The 24,369-nt window shown below is 44.5% G+C and overlaps 1 long non-coding RNA gene across 3 annotated transcripts in view; it reads left to right on the top strand.

Moving 5' to 3' along the window:
* LOC128692332 (uncharacterized) overlaps positions 1–24,369 on the top strand; it is a 297,304-nt gene that overhangs the window by 98,950 nt on the left and 173,985 nt on the right. Inside the window, exon 4 of one of the 3 annotated variants that reach the window (XR_011393463.1) lies at positions 19,810–19,831. The exons of the other annotated variants lie outside the window; for them this stretch is intronic. This is a non-coding gene — a long non-coding RNA (uncharacterized lncRNA). Of the gene's footprint in view, positions 1–19,809; positions 19,832–24,369 lie in introns of those variants that run through there. 3 annotated transcript variants of the gene reach the window in all.

The following is a 24,369-nucleotide window of genomic DNA, read 5'->3' as shown; positions in this document are numbered from 1 at the left end:
GTATACCACTGTACCACTCACCACGGTATACCACTGTACCACTCACCACAGTATACCACTATACGATTCACCACAGTATACCACTGTGCCACTCACCACAGTATACCACTGTGCCACTCACCACAGTATACCACTATACGATTCACCACAGTATAACACTGTGCCACTCACCACAGTATACCACTGTGCCACTCACCACAGTATACCGCTGTGCCACTCACCACAGTATACCACTGTGCCACTCACCACAGTATACCACTATACGATTCACCACAGTATACCACTGTGCCACTCACCACAGTATACCACTGTGCCACTCACCACAGTATACCGCTGTGCCACTCACCACAGTATACCACTGTGCCACTCACCACAGTATACCACTGTACTACTCACTACAGTATACCACTGTACCACTCACCACAGTATACCACTGTACCACTCACCACAGTATACCACTGTACCACTCACTACAGTATACCACTATACGATTCACCACAGTATACCACTGTACCACTCACCACAGTATACCACTGTACCACTCACCACAGTATACCACTGTACCACTCACTACAGTATACCACTATACGATTCACCACAGTATACCACTGTACCACTCACCACAGTATACCACTGTACCACTCATCACAGTATACCACTGTACCACTCGCTACAGTATACCACTATACGATTCACCACAGTATACCACTGTACCACTCACCACAGTATACCACTGTACCACTCACCACAGTATACCACTGTGCCACTCACTACAGTATAACACTGTACCACTCACTACAGTATACCACTGTACCACTCACTACAGTATACCACTGTACCACTCACTACAGTATACCACTCTACCACTCACTACAGTATACCACTGTACCACTCACTACAGTATACCACTCTACCACTCACCACAGTATACCACTCTACCACTCACCACAGTATACCACTGTACCACTCGCTACAGTATACCACTGTACCACTCACCACAGTATACCACTGTACCACTCACCACAGTATACCACTGTACCACTCGCTACAGTATACCACTGTACCACTCACTACAGTATACCACTGTAAAACTCACTACAGTATACCACTATACGATTCACCACAATTTACCACTGTGCCACTCACTACAGTATACCACTGTACCACTCACTACAGTATACCACTGTGCCACTCACCACAGTATACCACTGTACCACTCACTACAGTATACCACTATACGATTCACTCCAGTATACCACTGTACCACTCACCACAGTATACCACTGTACCACTCACCACAGTATGCCACTGTACCACTCACCACAGTATACCACTGTGCCACTCACTACAGTATACCACTGTACCACTCACTACAGTATACCACTGTACCACTCACCACAGTATACCACTGTACCACTCCCCACAGTATACCACTGTACCACTCACCACAGTATACCACTGTACCACTCACCACAGTATACCACTGTACCACTCACTACAGTATACCACTGCACCACTCACCACAGTATACCACTGTACCACTCACTACAGTATACCACTGTACCACTCACTACAGTATACCACTGCACCACTCACCACAGTATACCACTGTACCACTCACTACAGTATACCACTGTACCACTCACTACAGTATACCACTGTACCACTCACTACAGTATACCACTGCACCACTCACCACAGTATACCACTGTACCACTCACTACAGTATACCACTGTACCACTCACTACAGTATAACACTGTACCACTCACTACAGTATACCACTGCACCACTCACCACAGTATACCACTGTACCACTCACTACAGTATACCACTATACCACTCACTACAGTATACCACTGTACCACTCACAGTATACCACTGCACCACTCACCACAGTATACCACTGTACCACTCACTACAGTATACCACTATACCTGTCAGAGAAGCCATCATCTAGTGTTGTACAATAAGCTAAGTTAAGGAATATTACCCAACATTTGCGTATAGGTGACCGACAACAAGAAAATAACATAGACTGGCTTTGGTTTCACCACCTACGCTGATTAACATGGAAGGCGGGTTGAATAAAAATACCAAGATATATGTTGAAGGGTGTATCAAAACTGTTTGAATATTTCCCAATATGCGAGAGGATGTAGGAGTATATACGTTACAGTAGGTCTTAGTGATGTGCCCGACACCCCCCACATCCAACATCAGACACTAGACATTCAGCACCCGGCATCCTATACCCGGCATCCTATACCCGGCATCCTATACCCGGCATCCTATACCCGGCATCCCGCACCCGGCATCCCGCACCCGGCATCCCGCACCCGGCATCCCACACCCGGCATCCCGCACCCGGCATCCCACACCTGGCATCCCACACCCGGCATCCCACATCCGAAATCCCACACCGGGCATCCCACACCGGGCATCCCACACCGGGCATCCCACACCCGACATCCCACACCCGACATCCCACACCCGACATCCCACACCCGACATCCCACACCCGACATCCCACACCCGGCATCCCACACCCGGCATCCCACACCCGGCATCCCACACCCGGCATCCCACACCCGGCATCCCACACCGGACATCCCACACCGGACATCCCACACCGGGCATCCCACACCGGGCATCCCACACCGGGCATCCCACACCCGGCATCCCACACCCGGCATCCCACACCGGGCATCCCACACCGGGCATCCCACACCGGACATCCCACACCGGGCATCCCACACCGGGCATCCCACACCCGGCATCCCACACCCGGCATCCCACACCCGGCATCCCACACCCGGCATCCCACACCGGGCATCCCACACCCGGCATCCCACACCCGGCATCCCACACCGGGCATCCCACACCGGGCATCCCACACCGGGCATCCCACACCGGGCATCCCACACCCGGCATCCCACACCCGGCATCCCACACCCGGCATCCCACACCCGGCATCCCACACCCGGCATCCCACACCCGGCATCCTACACCCGGCATCCCACACCGGGCATCCCACACCCGGCATCCCACACCCGGCATCCCACACCCGGCATCCCACACCCGGCATCCCACACCCGGCATCCCACACCCGGCATCCCACACCCGGCATCCTACACCCGACATCCCACACCCGGCATCCTACACCCGGCATCCCACACCGGGCATCCCACACCCGGCATCCCACACCCGGCATCCCACACCCGGCATCCCACACCCGGCATCCCACACCCGGCATCCCACACCCGGCATCCCACACCCGGCATCCCACACCCGGCATCCTACACCCGGCATCCCACACCCGGCATCCTACACCCGGCATCCCACACCGGGCATCCCACACCCGGCATCCCACACCCGGCATCCCACACCCGGCATCCCACACCCGGCATCCCACACCCGGCATCCCACACCCGGCATCCCACACCCGGCATCCTACACCCGACACGTGAAACCTACGTATTATATTTGACATATGAATATATTTCCATCTGAGAGGGCAACAAATGTGTATGTACTCGCCTAATTGTACTCACCTAATTGTGGTTGCAGGGGTCGAGACTCAGCTCCTGGCCCCGCCTCTACACTGATCGCTACTGGATCCTCTCTCTCTCTGCTTCCTGAGTTTTGTCATACCTCTTCTTAAAACTATGTATGGTTCCTGCCTCCACTACTTCACTTGCTAGGCTATTCCACTTGCTGACAACTCTATGACTGAAGAAATACTTCCTAACGTCCCTGTGACTCGTCTGAGTCTTCAGCTTCCAGTTGTGACCCCTTGTCCCTGTGTCCCCTCTCTGGAACATCCTATCTCTGTCCACCTTGTCTATTCCCCGCAGTATCTTGTATGTCGTTATCATGTCTCCCCTGACCCTTCTGTCTTCCAGTGTCGTCAGTCCGATTTCCCTTAACCTTTCCTCGTACGACATTCCCTTGAGCTCTGGGACTAGCCTTGTTGCAAACCTTTGTACTTTCTCTAACTTCTTGACGTGCTTGACCAGGTGTGGGTTCCAGACTGGTGCTGCATACTCCAGTATGGGCCTAACATGCACAGTGTACAGTGTCTTGAACGATTCCTTATTAAGGTATCGGAACGCTATTCACAGGTTTGCCAGGCGCCCGTATGCTGCAGCGGTTATTTGGTTGATGTGTGCCTCCGGTGATGTGCTCGGTGTTATGGTCACCCCAAGGTCTTTCTCCCTGAGTGAGGTCTGTAGTCTTTGTCCACCTAGCCTATACTCTGTCTGCGGTCTTCTTTGCCCCTCCCCAATCTTCATGACTTTGCATTTGGCTGGATTGAATTCGAGAAGCCAGTTGCTGGACCACATGTCCAGCCTGTCCAGGTCTCTTTGCAGTCCTGCCTCATCCTCGTCTGATTTAATTCTTCTCATCAACTTCACGTCATCTGCGAACAGGGACACTTCAGAGTCTCCTTCCATCATGTCGTTCACATATATCAAAAATAGCACTGGTCCTAGAACTGACCCCTGTGGGACCCCGCTCGTAACAGGCGCCCACTGTGATACCTCTTCACGTACCATGACTCGTTGCTGCCTCCCTGTCAGGTATTCCCTTATCCATTGCAGTGCCCTTCCTTTTACGTGCGCCTGATCCTCCAGCTTCTGCACTAATCTCTTGTGGGGAACTGTGTCAAAGGCCTTCCTGCAGTCTAGAAAAACGCAATCTACCCACCCCTCTCTCTCGTGTCTTACTTCTGTTACCTTGTCATAAAACTCCAGGAGGTTTGTGATACAAGATTTGCCTTCCATGAACTCATGCTGGTTTTCATTTATAATCTTGTTCCTTTCCAGGTGTTCGACCACTGTCCTCCTGATAATCTTCTCCATGACTTTGCACACAATACATGTCAGAGACACAGGTCTGTAGTTTAGTGCCTCGTTTCTGTTTCCTTTCTTAAATATGGGGACTACATTAGCTGTCTTCCATTTCTCAGGTAGTTGCCCAGTTTCAAGGGATGTGTTGAAGATTGTGGTTAGAGGCACGCACAGCATCTCTGCTCCTTCTCTAAGGACCCATGGGGAGATGTTGTCCGGTCCCATCGCCTTTGAGGTGTCAAGGTCACTTAAGAGCTTCTTCACCTCCTCCTCAGTTGTTCGTATGTCATCCAACACTTGTTGGTATATTCCCTCTTGATGTTCCCTTCTGTGCTGTCTTCCCACAGCCCTTCCTGTTTCTACTGTAAAAACTTCCTTAAATCTCCTGTTCAGCTCCTCACATACCTCCTGATCATTTCTTGTGAGTTCTCCACCTTCTGTCCTTAATCTGATCACCTGGTCTTTGACTGTTGTCTTCCTCCTGATGTGGCTATACAACAGTTTCGGGTCAGTCTTGATTCTCGATGCTATGTCGTCATCTGTAATTCCTCCGACCTCTCATAGTGACCTATTCTGTTCTGGGACTACTCTGGTTCCAAGCTTTTGGACCTTTCCGAGCTCCTCGTGTTTGAACTTGTAGGGGCTCCACTCTGGAGTCATTTAAACGGTGCTTGGCGTAATATATTTCGTGTTTAGATTTCTGAATGATTCTTTGTTCATGCTCCTGAATGCTGTTATGAGGTTCTATGATCCTGCAAATGTTGCTAAAGTTATACAATTTATATACATATACCACTGGTGATAGGTTTGCTGTGATGTTTACCTCGAGGTCCTATTCCTTTATAATTTTTTTGCAATTTCTTATCTCTAAGGCTTTACTATGCCTGATTTTCCACACCTCCACTCTGCATGACGGTATATTTGTTTGAATTGAATTCCAGCCTCGTGTTGGACCTCATTCGGAGCCTGTCTAAGATCTTACTGAAACCTGTCTGTCTTCTTATTCTTATCCGTCTCACTAATTTATATCAGCACTCGCGCGTGCACACACACATTGGCCTGACGACACTGGAGGACAGGAGGGTCAGGGGAGACATGATAACGACATATAAAATACTGCGCGGAATAGACAAGGTGGACAAAGACGGGATGTTCCAGAGATGGGACACAGACACAAGAGGTCACAATTGGAAGTTGAAGACTCGGGTGAATCAAAGGGACGTTAGGAAGTATTTCTTCAATCATAGAGTAGTCAGGCCGTGGAATAGCCTAGAAAGTGACGTAGTGGAGGCGGGAACCATACATAGTTTTAAGGCGAGGTATGATGAAGCTCATGGGGCAGGGAGAGAGAGGACCTAGTAGCAATCAGCGAAGAGGCGAGGCCAGGAGCTATGAATCGACCCCTGCAACCACAAATAGGTGAGTACAAATAGGTGAGTACACGTACGTCAGGCCCATACTGGAGTATGCAGCACCAGTTTGGAACCCACACCTGGTCAAGCACGTCAAGAAATTAGAGAAAGTGCAAAGGTTTGCAACAAGGTTAGTTCCGGAGCTCAGGGGTATGTCCTACGAAGAAAGGTTGAGGGAAATAGGCCTGACGACACTGGAAGACAGGAGGGTTAGGGGAGACATGATAACGACATACAAAATACTGCGTGGAATAGACAAGGTAGACATAGACAGGATGTTCCAGAGATGGGACACAGAAACAAGGGGTCACAATTGGAAGTTGAAGACTCAGATGACTCAAAGGGATGTTAGAAAGTATTTCTTCAGAAAGTGGAATAGCCTAGCAAGTGAGGTAGTGGAGGCAGGAACCATACATAGCTTTCAGATGAGGTATGATAAAGCTCATGGAGCAGGGAGAGGGAGGACCTAGTAGTACTCAGTGAAGAGGCGGGGCCAGGAGCTGAGTCTCGACCCCTGCAACCCCAATTAGGGGAGTATACACTCACGCTTGCACACGCACAGGCCTAGTGTCTAATCGACATGTGCGTAGGACAAACTGGTAACTAACACTCCCTTCTAGTAGACCATTCAAAGATGCTGCTTGTAAGAGAATAATCGTAGTACTGACTCTTGTGGGACCCCACTTGTTACTCTCTCCCATTCTGACGTTCCATCCCTTAATTAATGTAATTTGTGCTTCAGGTACTCCCAGGTCCACTGCTGCATTCTACCTTTTATTTCTTGCCACCCTTCTTCCTTCCCCCCTCCTCATCCGCCGCTCCTACTCCCTTGTTCGCTAGCGCTTCCTACACACACAGTATAATACTACTACTACTAAATGATGATAATAATTAATGATAATCAGTAGAGTACTTTTAGATTACGATAGTGACAAAGATCTTGCAGATTACCATATATTATTATGGGTGCTAGAGTCACTCGTTTTCTTCCTCCTCTCGTCAGTTACTCTCGCATGACAGACCCAGTTTTTTTGTTTTCATCTACTCGAAATTCTAATAGACTTTCACCGTCCATATTAGGCATCTCTTACGGCGCCTGGGCAAGTCTCTCTCATTCAGAAAACGAATAACCGGACTTGTCGTGTGACAGACTCTTCAGTTTCACACTTTTTAGTCCTGTTTCAAACATTCGTAATGACCCCTCTTGATGAATTCGTTTATGACTAAAAGGTGAAATTCCTTTATTTCTCTTTAAAGATTTAGTGGTAGTTGTACTGTGTGTTGTACCACAAGAACCCCAATGAAAATAAGTCACTTTGACTTGTTTTGGTTATCCTGGGTAATTTACACTTGTTACTATGTATGATAATTTGTGTAACTGTATTTATGTGTACCTAAATATTTAATGTACTACAACAGTGTTTAAATGGAGAATTTGAGTGGATGTTGTGTTGTGGTCATCGTCTCTTCCCTTATCACTTACATTAGTCTACCATTTAGTAATCATTTGTTTTTTGAAGGGTTGTGTAAAATCTGGGTCCGGTACCCAGCGGATGCTTAAACCGGGACGGGTCGTCATCTGATGACCCGTCAGTGTCAGGAGACATTATGCCATTTCCAGAGCAGTAAATCACCACCTTGTCGATGTTGACTTGAGATTGTCTGGGCTAAGTTGTGAGTGGAGTGTAGTGCCACGCAGGTCATCAGTGTTGTGACCAGTGTGTGTGTAGTGCCATGCAGGTCACCGGTGTTGTGATCATTATGTGGTGCGCACACGTTGTGAACAGTGTGGTGCACACGTTGTGAACAGTGTGGTGCACACGTTGTGAACAGTGTGGTGCACACGTGAACAGTGTGGTGCACACACGTTGTGAACAATGTGGTGCACACACGTTGTGAACAGTGTGGTGCAGACACGTTGTGAACAGTGTGGTGCACACACGTTTACAACGTGTGGTGTACACATGTTGTGAACAATGTGTGGTATACATGTGAACAGTGTGTTGCGCGCATTTTGTGAAGTGTGTGGTGCATGCACGTTGTGAGCAGTATGGTGCACATACGTTGTGAACAGTGTGGTGCACACGTTGTTTACAACGTGTGGTGCACGCACGTTGTGAAGAGTGTGTGGTGCACGCACGTTGTGAAGAGTGTGTGGTGCACGCACGTTGTGAAGAGTGTGTGGTGCACGCACGTTGTGAAGAGTGTGTGGTGCACGCACGTTGTGAAGAGAGAGTGGTGCACGCACGTTGTGAAGAGAGAGTGGTGCACGCACGTTGTGAAGAGTGTGGTGCACGCACGTTGTGAACAGTGCGTGGTGCACGCACGTTGTGAACAGTGCGTGGTGCACACGCAGGCCACCAGCATTACAATGCTCACGCAAGGAGAAGTACAATACATTTTTAATCTAAATATTTTGTTACCTATGGAGAAGTGAATCATTAAACTTGTAAATAACTAGAAAGATTATTATGGTATTATGGTAACTTGTAAATAACTAGAAAGATTATTATTATGGTATTATGGTAACTTGTAAATAACTAGAAAGATTATTATTATGGTATTATGGTAACTTGTAAATAACTAGAAAGATTATTAGGGTAACTTGTAAATAACTAGAAAGAGTATTAGGGTAACTTGTAAATAACTAGAAAGAGTATTAGGGTAACTTGTAAATAACTAGAAAGATTATTAGGGTAACTTGTAAATAACTAGAAAGAGTATTAGGGTAACTTGTAAATAGCTAGAAAGATTATTAGGGTAACTTGTAAATAGCTAGAAAGATTATTATGGTAACTTGTAAATAGCTAGAAAGATTATTAGGGTAACTTGTAAATAACTAGAAAGATTATTAGGGTAACTTGTAAATAGCTAGAAAGATTATTAGGGTAACTTGTAAATAACTAGAAAGATTATTATGGTAACTTGTAAATAGCTAGAAAGATTATTAGGGTAACTTGTAAATAACTAGAAAGATTATTAGGGTAACTTGTAAATAACTAGAAAGATTATTAGGGTAACTTGTAAATAACTAGAAAGATTATTAGGGTAACTTGTAAATAACTAGAAAGATTATTAGGGTAACTTGTAAATAACTAGAAAGATTATTAGGGTAACTTGTAAATAACTAGAAAGATTATTAGGGTAACTTGTAAATAACTAGAAAGATATTAGGGTAACTTGTAAATAACTAGAAAGATTATTAGGGTAACTTGTAAATAACTAGAAAGATTATTAGGGTAACTTGTAAATAACTAGAAAGATTATTAGGGTAACTTGTAAATAACTAGAAAGATTATTAGGGTAACTTGTAAATAACTAGAAAGATTATTAGGGTAACTTGTAAATAACTAGAAAGATTATTAGGGTAACTTGTAAATAACTAGAAAGATTATTAGGGTAACTTGTAAATAACTAGAAAGATTATTAGGGTAACTTGTAAATAACTAGAAAGATTATTAGGGTAACTTGTAAATAACTAGAAAGATTATTAGGGTAACTTGTAAATAACTAGAAAGATTATTAGGGTAACTTGTAAATAACTAGAAAGATTATTATTATGGTATTATGGTAACGAAAGTGATATTTGAGATAAAGAAGAAAACTGGAAAAAATGGTTAAAGGTGAGAAACCATCAAGAAGTGAAGTGATTCCTTTCCCAAGTTGGTGTAAAGACACGTAATGCAGAGTATGCCTGATTTTAGTAGACGTTTCGCCCACAGTTGAGCTTTATAAATTTTATACCTGGGTGAAAAGTAGTCTACCATGCAGGCTTTGTCTGCTTTGCACGTTTTTATACCCAGTTGTAAGCGTGTTGCTCCAGCCACCGTAACTTTCCTCAAATATAATTGTTGGGTACCCGGGGACTTTCTCCGTGGCTGGTGGTCAAAGATGGTATCGGATACGGGCAGGCATGTAAACAAGACACCTTCGTTCACTGGAGCCTTGGTCAACTACTTTGAGCGAAACGTTTCCACAATAAACATGCTAGCGATGCACTAGCGTCTTATTTGCATACAGATGGTGGTAGTTTTACACGTGTGGTGACAAGACACTGCCGCTGCTGCAGCGCCTTCCAGTAAACCCATTTTATTTACTCTATTTTGCGTGTCCCTCACTGTCTTAGTGGACTAGTGGTGGACGGGGTGCTGCTGCGTGTATCGTGGTCTCGTAGTGGACACGAAACTACTTTCTGCTACTTTCTTTCCTCTTGGTGGACAGGATCTTACTTTTTTCTCCTTTCTTTTTCTCATTTCTAGAAGCCTCTTTCTTTCCCTCGTCTCTGGTGGGCTACTACTTCGCCCCCTCCCCCCTTTCGTCTATGGTGGACAGGAAAATATTTTCTGATACTTTTCTTTTCTCGTCTATTTTATCAGTCCTCTCATGCGTCGTGGTTGTATTTACTAACTGTTCGAGATTCTTATTATTCATTAATACTTATTATGTTATTGCTATTAAATTCATGGATAATTATATAAACGCTAAAAACTGTAGTGATCATACAGTGCTTATGTTAGGTTAGGCTTTAGGAGACGGTCTTTTGCAAAATTGTGGGGAACAATTCGGAACTTAGCGTTGTTGGTAGCGTGCTCAGCTCACACGCTGAGTATACGTAGTTCGATCCCCGGTACGGGTGGAAACGTTGGGCGTGTTTCCTTAGCACTTGCTGTCCCTGTTTACTTAGCAACAAGTAGATACATGGGTATTAGCCGTCTGATGTGGGTGACTTCCTGGGGGACAAGATTAACCTGGTTATGCTCTGCATAACCAGGGGCTTTTTTCTTACACAAATCAGTTTTACAGGCTAATAGATGTTTCTATATAGTATGTCACTGATGTCAGCTAGGTCTGTATAAGTTGTAACATGCACTTGTAGAAATAAAGATTATTGTTATTATTATCATCATCTGTTGTATGGGATGAGGAAATTGTCATCTGGCTGGTCGGCGTCGCCCTGCACAGCTCCTGGTAAGGATACATTATGCCATATTACAGCACTCTCTCCCGAACGTTTATAATGAATATAATGATATTTGAACAAGTGGGATAGTTCCCTACAGCTGGCGACGGGTCTGTGGTTCTGGCTATCCGTAAACCAGGACGCCACTTCAGGGAAGCTGCAAATTACCACCCGATTTTCCTGACTAACTGCTTGTGCAGGTTAGCACGAAATCGTAATATCACAATTGCAAACATAAAACGTAACCGGTCGGGTGGTTAACGCACTGGGCTGAGAGTTTTTGGGGTTCACTTGCCATGGGTTCAAGCCCCATCCGTTGTGTGAGTTGGAGATGTTGAATGTCTGGTCTGGCACCCTGAGACGAAAGTCTGCCCTTCTTCAATGCTGGTTGGGTTCCGCCAATTCAGGTCGACTTTGGATCTCTTGGTTCAGCCGATTGGTAACATCGAGGAAGGTTTCCCAATATGCCTTTATATTTTGGCAGCTTTCTTCGACCTGGAGAAAGCCTGGGGCACATCTTGGAAGTTTGACGTTCTTCATTTCCAATCTGTGGGACTGCGGGACCCTATGTTTAAATTTCTCCAAAAGTTTCTGACTGACCGATCGTTCAAAGTGAAGGTACGTTCTTGCTGCCTATGGGAATTTTCCACCTGGAGGAAAGTGTTTCACAGGGCAGCATTTTAAGCATCTCATATTTTAGTGTCATCTTTGATGGTGTGGCCCTTGTTGTCCCTGATAAAATCAAGGCCTCCTTGTATATGATGATCTTGCAGTTTATTGCTGAGCGTCTACTCCCGAGGTGGCCTGACAGTAACTTCAGGTGGTAGTGAACAATATCATGGAGTGGGCTACTTCTAACTGTTGCTGCTGTAACTAGATCGTTCGATAGCAGACTTCTGCCTTAGTCATATAAGGGTCACATACATTGGTAGGTCCCTTGAAGTTGCGGGCCTGGTGAGCCATATAGACAGGCAGCAAGTTATACAGGATTTGACGGGACGTGAGTACTTGGCCCTCCTTCAACAGGTACCGTCACTTTGTGATGAATCACTGTTGCTAAAAAAAAAAAACAGGGTACATACGTTACCCATAGGCTTATGTGTGCAATATGAGGATAGACTGAGGGCCCTGACTCTGCACTCTCGAAGGGCGTAGAATTAGGGGGGATATGATCGAGGTGTATAAATGGAAAACGGGAATAAATAAAGGGGATGTAAGTAGCGTGCTGAAAATTTCCAGCCAAGACAGGACTCATGTGCAACATCTGGATGTCTTAACTTTCATATTGTCGGTATTTTATACCTTTCTTGCACAAGACAGGACTCGTGGCAATGGTTTCAAGTTGGAAAAATTCAGATTCAGGAAGGATATAGGAAAGCACTGGTTTGGTAATCGAGTTGTGGATGAGTGGAACAAACTCCCCAGTGCAGTTATAGAGGCTAAAACATTGTGTAGTTTTAAAAATAGGTTAGATAAATACATGAGTGGATGTGGGTGGGTGAGAGTTGGACCTGACTAGCTTGTGCTACTAGGTCTGATGCCGTGCTCTTTCCTTAAGGGGAAGTGACCGGACTTGGTGGGTCATTGGGCTAATCCAGGGGGGTGGGACATGGACCTGCTCCGCATGGGTCAGTATCCCTGTTGCAGTGTTCCTTCTTTCTTATGTTCTTATACAATTGAACTGTTTGCCCATGACTTAGGTTATTTAGCTTTCGCCGAGATGCCCGTAGGGATCTCGGGAAAGTTAATCTCTTGACATTAATAATGTAATGAGATTTTTGACTGTCACTGGTTCTTTTAACTTCGTGTGATTGTATTTGTGTGGTAGTATATGTAGTGTTTGTTTTGTGTTGTGATAGGAATTGTATGTTTTATTTGCGTTGCGTTAGTATTTGTATTGTGTTTTGTGTTGTGATATTATTTGTACTGTGAGTTTTATTCGTGTTAGTAGTTTTTAATAGTTTAATTTTATCTGTTTTTCTTGTGTGTTGTATATAATTGTTACTATCAGAAGTGCTGAGTGACGTGCAGTTAAAGCGCTTGTCAAATCTCAGAACCTCTAACCTATTCATTCATGTTTTTTTTTTACCTCAGCTGACTGGCAGACTCTGTGGCCCATTCAGACCTGCGCTCCAGATTACCCCAGAGATTTATTCATACATTCAGCTGGTTTTGTTTTATTTATGAGTGTTACTCTCTCGTCCCTATCTGGGGCGCCTCTCTCTCCCCGCTCTCTCTCTCTCCCCGCTCTCTCTCTCTCCCCGCTCTCTCTCTCTCCCCGCTCTCTCTCTCTCCCCGCTCTCTCTCTCTCCCCGCTCTCTCTCCCCGCTCTCTCTCTCCCCGCTCTCTCTCCCCGCTCTCTCTCTCCCCGCTCTCTCTCTCTCCCCGCTCTCTCTCCCCGCTCTCTCCGCTCTCCCTTACCCTCCCTCCTCATATGGGGCTTATTCCTCCATCCCCTCTCACCTTCACCTAGGGTTGTTTGGTGTAGATTCGCCGGTATAATCGCCCGGCCCAGGCCTTTTCCAGGTGGTGGCCCGACCTTGGCTCCCTTTCTCGGGAGTTTCTTAGACCAATGTCTGCCATGGGAGGAGATAAAAGTACCTCCTCGTCTTCTGGGACTAGCTGTCACCAGGCCTAGCCCCCACGGGGCTCGGAGGGAGAAGCTAGGCACCTAGGGCTGCCACAAACCCCGCCCACACTGGGCTCGAAGGGTTTTGCAGGTGCATAGCAGCAGAGGATGTCAGAGGATCCTTTTGGAGTCACTCCGAGCTTTAGACATTACGTCTGAGCGCTGGGAAAACTCAAGAATGCCTCTTGCTGTGAGTCTTGCTGCTGTTGCTTGTTCACTTGTCCGTTGCGCTCTCTCAATGTCTCTTTCCTTGTGTGCTTTATCAGGAGTGATCTGGCCTGGCTCGCACTTCACTTGTAGAGGGTTAGACTCGTAGCCGAAAGGACCATGGTTAGATCCCACAAGTCTTCCTGCACTGCTGCCTCTTTTCATCTAGCAGTACCTAGATGAATAGATGCATGTTATTAATAGTGGGTCGCATCCTGGAGGAGAGAAGTAGTGGTTGCTTAACCACTGAACAAAGACCCACGTCAGAGAGACACTTTTCCAGCTTCCCGACAGAGTTTTCATGTTTTCCTTAGATTTCGTCTCAGTGATGTGGCTTTCTCTTGCGACATCTTTCTCCCACTTATCGCCTCACATCACTTGGGGATCGTCGCCAGACATTTCTCTTTCTCTTTTTTTTTCCTTGTTAGAGACGTTAGATTTCTGTTTTCACTGTCTAAGAAGAATTATTCGTGAGGTTGCTTGTTTGGTGTTTATTCTGTTCGGCGCCAGTTTTATAGGTGTGGGTTCCATGCTGGTGCTGCGAACTCCAGGATGGGCCTGACATATGTTGTATAAAGGGCCCGGAATGACTCTCTTGATATTACTGAAAAACTACTTTTAGATTGGCCAGACGAGTATTAGCTGCAAAGGTTATTTGTTGACCCGAGCCTCTGGCAATATATTAAGTCTTTTTTAGTGAGAGATGCAGCTTCTGTTTCTCGAGGCTATACTCCGTGCCCAGTCTTCTTGACCCTTCCATCAACCAATTACCTGATCAGTCTTGCAGTTTGTCCAGATCCATTTATAGTCTTCTTGTCCTTGTCTCTCTATTCTCTTCATTATCTTAATATTAGCAGCAAAGAGGGATGTATGTGATGCAGTCCTATCTGTTATGTCATTCTCATGAAGCAGACACAGTCCTAATATCGATCCTTGAGGCTCCCCCTTTGTTACTTTTATCCATTTTAACATCTCTTCCAGGACAATCACTCTTCGCTTCCTTTTCTTAAGGTACTCCTTGATTCACCGGAGTACGTTCCCTGTTGTTCGTGCCTGTACCTCAAGTTTTGCTCCAATCTCGTTTGTTACTAGTTGTTAAAGGCACTTCTCAGTAGACAATAAACCCTGTGTGTGTGTGTGTGTGTGTGTGTGTGTGTGTGTGTGTGTGTGTGTGTGTGTGTGTGTGTCTGTCTGTCTGTCTGTCTGTCTGTCTGTCTCGTGTGTATACTCGCCTATTTGTGGCTGCAGAGGTAGTCATCGCTCCTGGCCCCGCCTCTTCACTGATCGCTACTAGGTCCTCTCACCCTGCTCCATGAGCCTTATCAAACCTCATCTTAAAACTATGTATGGTTCCTTCCTCCACTATGTGTCTTTGTCTGTGTATATTTTGTCCCTATTACTTATTTAATCGTGCGACAGCACATTAAATATACCAGTCCACCATCTCGTACACTGGGAGCAGCAGGCTGACTCGTCTCCATCCATCAATCAACATCACCCAACTTGTTCTCTGAATACAAATGCTTCTACCATATCTGATTTTCCAGCTCTTGCATGTTTTCACCGTAAATCTGTATCATCTGGGAAGACAGCAATATTTAATATTTCTTTGTAATGAGATAAACCCATGTGGGTCATGCAGCACAAGGGGGGTTGAGGCTTGGCCGTCCGTTCTAGAATGACAAGACAGACAATACATAACTGTCCTATTAAAACATACGGAGGAGAAACACAATGGACTATCGCTTTCCGTTGTAAAAATATGTATAGGTATTAGTGTACAAACTTCCAGTACGAGGCAAAGCCAAGATCTGAGCAAACACGCTTCCTCTGAACGTGTTTGCTTAACTTTAATCTTTTCTGCAACATTGCAAGCTCCTGATGTGTTGATTGAAAAACGAAAGGCCTATAGTTCCCCCGTGGTGGTTTTGCATCGTGTTTCGTTTTTTCGCGATTTTTTCATAATCACACACACACACACACACACACACACACACACACACACACACACACACACACACACACACACACACACACACACACACACACACACACACAGGTCGGCTCTCTGCTTCCCCTGGTACTGGATGTCTGTACATTAATACCTATTACATATTTTTGCAGTCGGTAATACAAATGGCGGGGGAACAAAAATAGGTGAGACGCCAGGAAAATTTAATTATGTTGGTAGGGGCAACAAGACGACAAGTGGAAAGAGTAAGAGTACGCAGGGAAAGGCTTCCTTAAAATTTAAAGAGCACTTAAAAGTTACTTAACGTAGGGATGTACAGACGCAGTGGACATCGTCTCTTCGTTATTAAACTTAACTTTTATGCTGAGAAACTAGTTTCTCCATTACTTTTGTAATGGAGCTAAACTCGTCTTAAGATCTCCATCCTTGACAAATTAGACACGTGTGCAGCGCTCGGGTATCTTTGAGGAAACGTTTCGCCACACAGTGGCTTCATCAGTCCGGTACAAAGAATGATGAAGATCAGGAGTTTGAGGTAATCAGTCCCTCAGGCCGAAGTTGATGTAAACCGTCCATCGATCTTGATTGATGGACTAATTACATCGACTCAAATACTTTTTCTCCAAGGATGATGGACTGATCATATCTTTATTTCACTGCTACCGCTGCCTTTGTATTTGACTGAAGAAGCCTACTGTGTAGGCGAAACGTTTCAACAATAAAGATACCTAACTGTTGCACATGTGTCTTAATCCTTAACTTGTCAGTATTTTGTAATATTTCCAACATAACATATTTGCATATAACCTCAAAATTACTTGTTGTATTCTCTCTGTTTAAAAATCCACTATCTTCCTCCAAGGCTCTTGTTTATACCTCCAGAACGCCTTGTCCGATCGGCTTCAACTGTTCAGACCTGTTTAAGTGCAACTACGTGAAGGCTCGTGAAGCACTTAAGTACAGGTGCACTTTTCGTCACTTTTATATAGACTATGCCCGAAACTGGTTTCTGTGAGTTTACTCAAGAAGACTTCTGATAGGCTTCAACATTTTAACACTCGTGTATCCTGACTCACCAAATCGTAATAACACGATTGTGAACAAACCACAGGCGCTGCATAATCCTTTGGGTTTAGCGCTCCCCATAATAATTGTAACTTGTTAAATTGTATTTACTTAAACGTATGCTAACCTAAAATAGCATATTAAATAGCTAACCTAAAATAGCATATTAAAACAAACCAAAGATGTCCTAGAAGAATAGTTTAATGTGAACTACAGTGGCTTAAGTGAGATTTGTCAGGAAACAGGACAAGTGTTGTCTAACGCGAGTTTTAGTGATAACCCGCAACTGGAGCTTTTGATCATCTGACCGAGGCCTTCCGCTGGCTTACCGATCTACCCCTTTAAAAATTGTGGTTATGATTATAAGCTACAATGGCTGAAAGTACCCTGTAGCTCTCCAGTACAGAATTCAGCTCAAAACCAAAGAAACAGTGATCAAATCCTGGGAGTACAGGGCACCCAAGGGCAAGTATCCTAGCATCTGCTGCCCCTGTTACTGAGCGGTAAATATCTAGGTGCCTAGGAGTTAATAGATTGTTGTGGGTATTATTCTGGGTTATCCTAGGTTATTGACTCTTTTAGGTCGTTAATCCGAATAAAGTCTTCTTTGAAAGTTGTTTATGTGGAAGCCAGCAGTGGGCAGTCATAAACAAAACTATCAGCATGGCTGGACGTAACAAAGGCGTGCCGCAAGGGGCACTCTTAGGACCGGTTCTACTCTTGATTTACATATATGATAACGATAACGGATTATCGTGTACCCCATCAGAATATCGCGACGACACTAAGCTAGTCGGAAAGCCACAATACCACTTGAATGTCATAGACTACGAGCACCTTAACATTATATTAATTTGTCACTTACTGGTTCAGTAAATTGTTAATTGGGGTAATAAGAGGCAAATAAGTTATCGTGATAAATATACATTAAAATATTTTTAAATAAACATAACAGTAGACGGGGATTCACCGACAGTCGTTCATTACTTTTCTTTGTATGTTGTTGTTGTTGTTGTTGTTGTATACATAGTTTCATCATTGGGACTTTTTTGTGTTTATAATTTGTGAGGATGTATTGAAATGTTTGTGATGCTTTGCTGCACAGAGAACTCAACACTAACAACCTCTGCTCTTTAAATCATACACGTCTTTCATAATAAGAGTTCATAGGCACTTGAGAATGCAATTAACTAATAATATAAAGACAAGGTGACAGTTTGCCGACGCCAAAAAAGGGAAAGCAACATTAGGCCTCAGTGCTCAGACCTGGTCAGTTAATCTTTCCTTTGTAAAATAAATAGGCGTGGCCTATTCTAGAACATTGCAGTCTTGTACCCATCTTTGTAGAAGGTTACAGAGAATTTTCCTTATACAGACGAGTGCTGAACCTACCATCTTCCTCGCACACAAAAGGTTCAGAGGTTTGCAACAAGACTAGTACCGGAACCGAGACGAAGGCACTACGAGAAGATATTAAAGTTAACCTAACTAACGAAATAAGCTGGCCCAGTGGCTAACGCGTCGGTCTGGAGTTTTATGACTCTGATCGCGGGTTCTAACCCCACCCGTGGTATGGTTTGGTTAACCTGACTACGTTGCCGGAGAGACGGACATGGGGAGACATGATAACAATACAAACTATGTAAATTAAGAGGACCAGGATGAAGGGGGCACGAAGGGAAGCTGAAGACACAGATGAGCCATAGGGATGTGATGTAAGGAAGTACTTTATTTTTTTGAGTCAGGATATTTGAGAAGTGGAATGACTTGGAAGAGGCAGTGATGGAAGCAGTCTAGGAGACCGAACCAGGAGCTAAGTCTCGACCCTCGCAAATAACTCAGCGAGCACAGAAATAGCTCGGTGATCATGCACACGCGCACATAAACGCGCACACAAATGGAAAATCATATCCAAAATGTTTGGATGATTTTTTTTTTACTTAACACTTAAACTATCACTTTGAACTCCTGATTATACAGAGCTTTCTTAATGTGATTCTTAGTCTTGATTTTTGTCTCTGTAGATGCCTTCCTTCCTCATTATATTGTCAAATGATCCAAACTTCTTTATCTCCTCCTCTCCCTATCTATTCTCATTTCCTTTTGCTGTCTTCTGCCTAGTTGGGTCCTGTCGTATGGGATTTTCTCCCTACTGGAATTTGAGTCCTTCCCTCGTGGGGCATTAACACTCCTGCAGTGCTAATCTTTTCTCTTGTTCTTAGATTACCTCTACTATTACTACAATTACTATAATAAGAACATAAGAAAGAAGGAACACTTCAGCAGGCCTACTGACCTATGCGAGGCAGGTTCAAGTCACCTCCCGGCTTAAACCAATGACCCACCTAGTCAGGCCAGGTCACATCCACTTACAGAAGGAGCACGGCATCAGACCTATTAACACAAGCTAGTCAAGTCCAACTCTCACCCAACCACACCCACTCATGTATTTATTCAACCTATTTTTAAAACTACACAACGTCTTAGTTTCTATGACGGTACTTAGGAGTTTGTTCCACTCATCGACAACTCTGTTACCAAACCAGTGCTTTCCTATATCCTTCCTGAATCTGAATTTTTCCAACTTAAAACCATTGCTGCAGTCCTCTCTTGGCTAGATATTTTTAGCACGCTATTTACATTCCCTTTATTTATTCCTGCTATCCATTTTTACACCTCAGTCATATCCCTCCTAATTCTACGCCTTTCTAGATTGCAGATTCAGGACCCTCGGTATATCCTCATAGGGAAGATTTCTGATACATGGGATCAACTTTATCATCCTCCTTTGTACGTTTTCCAGTGAATTTATATCTATTCTGTAATACGGTGACCAGAACTGTGCATCATAATCGAAATGAGGCCTAACCAAAGATACATAGTTGAACAACCTTAGGACTCCTATTATTTATGCTCCTTGATATGAAGCGAAGTAGTCTGTTCACTTTATTACGAACACTTGTGCACTGTTGTCTTGGTTTTAGATTACTGCTAACCAGAACTCCTAAATCCTTTTCGCAATCAGTAACAGTATGATCTACATTATTTAGTTTATATGTGGCATGGTTATTTTCCTGCCCAGTGTTTATAACTTTGCATTTGTCTATATTAAGCTACATCTGCCACTTCTCCGACCACTGCATTAATCTATTCAAATTTTCCTGGAGTGCTGTAATGTCCTCATTAGAATGAATTAGGCGACCTACTTTGGTGTCATCAGCAAACTTGCGTATGTCGCTATTTATTCCTTCATCAATGTCGTTTATATAAATTGTGAACAACAAAGGGCCCAACACTGACCACTGTGGAACACCACTTGTGACGCGACCCCCACTCTGATTTCTCCCCATCGATGCAAACGGACTGCTGCCTACCTGTCAACCACGCCTGTACTCAGGAAAAAAAAATTCTCCTCCTATTCCATGTGCCATAATTTTCCTCAGTAGCCTCTGATGTGGAACTCTATCAAAAGCCTTACTGAAGTCCATATACACTATATTGTATTCATTACCATGATCTACCTCCTCAAATACCTTGGTGAAAAAAGTTAGTAAATTCGTAAGGTAGGAACGCCCCTTTGTAAAACCATGCTGAGATTCGTTAATCAGTTTATGCCTTTCAAGATGGCTACGAATTGCTTCGGTAATTATTGATTCCATAAATTTTTCCACTATGGAGGTAAGGCTTATTGGTCTCTGGTTTGAAGCTAAGGACCGGTCCTGCTTTGTAAACGGGTATTACATTTGCCATTTTCTACTTGTTTGGCACTGTGCCATTTTGTACTGATAGGTTGAAAAGACTAGCCAAAGGTTTGCTAAGCTTCTCTTTACATTCCTTTAAAATCCTTGCAAACACTTCATCAGGGTCTGGAGATTTGTTAGGTATTAATTTCTTTATTTGTCTGAGGACCATGTCACTAGTTACCCTAATCGTGCATAGTGTATTATCGTCCTGTTTTACATAATTTATTTCTGGAATTTTGCTAGTATCTTCCTGCGTAAAAACTAAGAGGAAATAAGAGTTAATTTTTCACATTTCCTTATCACTGTCAGTGATTTGACCCGAGTTACTTTTGAGTATGCCAGTCTTGTCCCTAATCTTACTTCTGTATACCTGAAAGAAACCTTTTGGGTTAGTCTTCGAATCCCTTGTTACTTTAGCCCATAATCTCTCTAGCTTTTTTTATTCCCCTTTTTATTTCTCTCTAATTGAATATATTGATTTCTTAACTGCCCATCCCCTCTTTTGATACGTCTATATATGCCTCTCTTTTGACTGGTGAGATGTTTGAAGCTATTGTTTATCCATTTGGGATGATATTTGGTTGATGTAATTCCCCTACTTGGAACGTAAGTTGTCTAGGCAGCTAGAACTATGACCGCGGGTTCAATCCCGGCCGGGGGTATGGTTTATTTGCAATCGTGTCATTACGATTTCTTGAGTCATGAAAAACGTCATATTGGCAACCAACACCACCTACCTGACCCATAGTCAGGGCGTTCCAATTTAACCCACCCAGGTAATTTCTCAATCCCATGAAATCGGCCAAGTGGAAGTCTGGGACAGAGGCTTGATTGCAGTTATTTAGGTAATTCCATGATATATTGAAGCTAAGTGATTTGTGATCGCTTTCACCAAGCTCATCCTCTCGTTACACTACTCCCGTCACCCCATCTCTCTCCCCTTTGCGCTTCTGTGTGACTAGTTGATGGTCCAAGTCGGACTGAAACGTAGTCACAAGTTTGTCTCCTATATGTGAGTTGTGTATTGTATTCACGGTATTGTGCCTTTTTTCCTTTAAGCAAACACTGTCTCTGGCGCTACGGCTGAGGACTTAGGGGTTCTTATATACTGTAGCTAGTCACTGTATCTCTGGTTTTGAAACTGAAGGTCAGGGAGTTACAGGTAGTGTAACTAAAAATTAGGCAGTATCGAGTTTATTATTATTATTAAACAAAACTGGATGCACCAGTAATGTATTGCTACTCTATTTCTTATGATACTTGCACAGAGGAAACAAAAGCTAGCTGTGTTTTAATGTCGTATTCCATCACAAAGGATAAGTCACATAGTGTTGAAATCAACCTGAGCAGGGACGACAGCAGTAGAGCAATAAAGAACCGTAAAGTATTCCAGTAAAGGTTCATTAGGTAAGGCAGCTTCAAAGGTTTCCTTCCAGCAGAGCTGAAGTTGCTGTCACTTGACAAATACATACTGTCTCTCAGAATAGCCCGTACCATACACAAGAGAAATGGAATTTTTAGGAAGATATCGCTATCATTCAAAAGTGGGGGCAAGAATAATTATACGTAAGAGACAGAGGGAAGAGTGGGGGACGAAAGAGTAATACGGATGCTAAAATATATCTAGCTACATACATATATACACTAATAGTTAACTTTTCAGTCATTAGAAACCCTAAGAATATATGATAGCGCTCGAGTATGTAGCTGAAGGCTAGGAGGGTCTCATTTATTGTAGCTGAAGACGGGGAAAGGGGTGATTGTCAGGTATTGTAGCTAGACACAATGTCTCGGGGTATTGTACCTAGACATAATGTTTCAGGTATTGTAGCTAGGAAAAATAAGTTGCTAGTAAAACAACCACAAAGCTGGTGCTGGGATGTCAACTGTTAACTGGTTTTTGAAGATTAAACCATACCCCGGCCGGGATTGAACCCGCGGTCAGAGAGTCTCAAAACTCCAGCCCGTCGCGTTAGCCACTAGACCAGCTAGCCACAATTAGATTCGTCCAACTAGGTATATTTCTACACCATAGGAAGGTTAGCACAGGCACCACTGTGACCACAAATGCAAGTTTTTACAGACGAATCTCCAGCTAGCGTGGCCGTGACGAACGGGCTGGAGTTTTGAGACTCTCTGACCGCGGGTTCAATCCCGGCCGGGGTATGGTTTGTTTGCAATCGTGTCACTACGATTTCGTGAGTTCTGAAGATTAGTTCATAATCTTCCAACCGGTCTTGCTCTGTATGTAAAAAAAAAAAAAGTGTTAGCCTACTTCCTCAGACTCCACCCCCAACAAACTAAAAACCACCGCAGCTCCTTCCCAACTTCCCCTTAACACCTTCCCCTTCCCAACTTCCCCTTAACACCTTCCCCTTCCCAACTTCCCCTTAACACCTTCCCCTTCCCAACTTCCCCTTAACACCTTCCCCTTCCCCCTCTTGACTCCCTCCCTCTCCTCTAACAGCCAAGGACTTCGCCACCTGCCGCCTCGTATATTCCATTAGGTGAACTGTTGGCACACAGCCTGGGCCAGGTGTCTGCAACTCTCCTTCCCTACCCCCTCCCCTCAAAGTCAGTCAGTCTCAGTCTCTCTCTGTCTCTCTCTGTCTCTGTCTCTGTCTGTCTCTCTCTGTGTCTCACTCTCTCTCTGTGTCTCACTCTGTGTCTCACTCTGTCTCTCTCTCTCTCTGTCTCTCTCTCTCTCTGTCTCTCTCTCTCTCCTCTCTCTCTGTCTCTCTCTCTCTCCTCTCTCTCTGTCTCTCTCTCTCTCTCTCTTACACAGGGTTCGACAGGGTTAGGTTAATGATCCCTAGCTTTATTAACAAGTTAAGGATTCCTGACTTTATTGACAAGCTAAGAGCAGTTACCTACATCAGCTATCTCCTTAATTCACATAAACACCCTATTCTAAGTAAATTTTAATTACATTGTTTAGTTTTGCTGCTGTGGATATTCCTGTACCTTTTATGTTTTTTTTTTATTTTGACGCCAATACTGATTCTTACATGTTCTTACATAGTTTTTCCCTAGACCAGGTGAAGGTGTTTAGTGTGTGGGCGGCCCCGCACCTGGTCTCTGTAACCTGATGCCGTACCCACACTTCTCGCCCGTGAGAAATAATATTTTGTAAACATTCCACCAGTTTCATATTAAACTGGTGTTGAAAACCGTTAAGTTGATGAGTAAGACATGTATACAACCCGTGAGTTGGGGTCCACCTCTAGTGCAAATTGTGGGACCCATAGCCTTGGAAAACCTGGAGTTTACCTACTTACAGTGTGTTCCTGGGGGTCAACGGCCCCGCGGCCCAGTCCTTGGCCAGGCCTCCCGGTGGATCGGGGCCTGATCAACCAGGTTGTTGCTGCTGGCCGCACGTAGTCCAACGTACGATCTACAGCCCGGCTGATCGGGTACTGACTTCTTTAGGTATCTGTCCATCTCCTTGAAGACAACCAGGGGTCTATTAATAATTTCCCTTATGCCTGGTGGGAAGCTGTTGAACAGTCTTGGGCCCCGGACACTTATT

The sequence above is a fragment of the Cherax quadricarinatus genome, chromosome 53 (genome assembly GCF_038502225.1).
Source record: "Cherax quadricarinatus isolate ZL_2023a chromosome 53, ASM3850222v1, whole genome shotgun sequence".
In the NCBI taxonomy this organism is placed as follows: Eukaryota; Metazoa; Arthropoda; class Malacostraca; order Decapoda; family Parastacidae; genus Cherax; species Cherax quadricarinatus.
Note: the sequence above shows the minus strand (reverse complement) of the source record. Positions and strands in the feature narration are given on the sequence as shown.